The sequence below is a fragment of the Pteropus vampyrus genome, unplaced genomic scaffold, assembly GCF_000151845.1.
Source record: "Pteropus vampyrus isolate Shadow unplaced genomic scaffold, Pvam_2.0 Scaffold533, whole genome shotgun sequence".
In the NCBI taxonomy this organism is placed as follows: domain Eukaryota; kingdom Metazoa; phylum Chordata; class Mammalia; order Chiroptera; family Pteropodidae; genus Pteropus; species Pteropus vampyrus.
Window position 1 is genome coordinate 6,236 of NW_011889314.1, and position 1,255 is coordinate 7,490.

Here is a 1,255-nt window from a genome sequence, read left to right on the forward strand (position 1 = left end):
ATTTCTTTTGCTGAGCGGAAACTTTTTAGTTTGATGTAGTCCCATTCATTTATTTTATCTTTTACTTCCCTTGTGTTGGAGGTCAAATTCATAAAATCCACTTTACGTCCAAGGTTCTTGAGTTTAGTTCCTATGTTTTCTTCTATGCATTTTATTGTTTTAGGTCTTATATTCAGGTCCTTAATCCATTTTGAGTTAATTTTGGTGTGTGGTGATAGACAACAGTCTAGTTTCATTCTTTTGCAGGTAGCCTTCCAGTTTTCCCAGCACCATTTATTGAAGAGGCTTTCCTTTCTCCACTGTATGTTTTTGGCTCTTTTGTTAAAAATTATTTGTCCATGTAAACATGGCTTTACTTCTGGACTCTCGATTCTATTCCACTGGTCCATGTGTCTGTTTTGCGGCCAAAACCATGCTGTTTTGATCACTGTCTCTTTGTAGTATAATTTGAATTCAGGCAGAGAGATGGCCCCCACCTCCTTCTTTTCCCCCAGGATGGCTTTGGCACTTTGGGGTCTTTTGTGCTTCCATACGAATCTGATGATATTTTGTTCTATTTCTTTAAAAAATACTGATGAGATTATGACGGAGATTGCATTATATATGTTTAATGCTTTAGATAATCAGGTCGTTTTATCTATGTTGATTCTTCCTTTCGAAGAACACAGAATATCTTTTGATTTCTTTGTATCTTCTTCGATTTTTTAAATAAGGTCTTATAGTTTTCATTATATAAGTCCTTCATATGTTTTGTTAAATTTTTCCTAGGTATATTGTTCTTTCTGTTGCAATTGCAAAAGGAATTATTTTTTCCATTTCTTTTTCTGACGTTTCATTATTAGAGTATAGGAACACTATGGATTTTTGAAAATTGATTTTATATCCAGAGACTTTACTGTATTTGCTTATTGTTTCTAGTAGTGTTCTTGTGAAGTCTTTAGGGTTTTCTATATAGAGAAACATGTCATCTGCACATAATGACAGTCTGACCTTTTTGTTTCCTATTTGGATGCCTTTTTTATCTTTCTCTTGCGTGATTGTACTCACTAGGACCTCCAATGTTATATGGAATAACAGTGGTGATAGTGGACACCCTTGCCTTATTCTTGATCTCAGAGGAAAGCTTTTTAGTTTTCACCATTAAGTATAATGTTGGCTGAGTGTTTGTCATATACAGCCTTTATATATGAAGGTACTTTCCTTCTATACCAATTTTGTTAAGTTACTTGATCATAAACGGATGCTGTATTTTGTT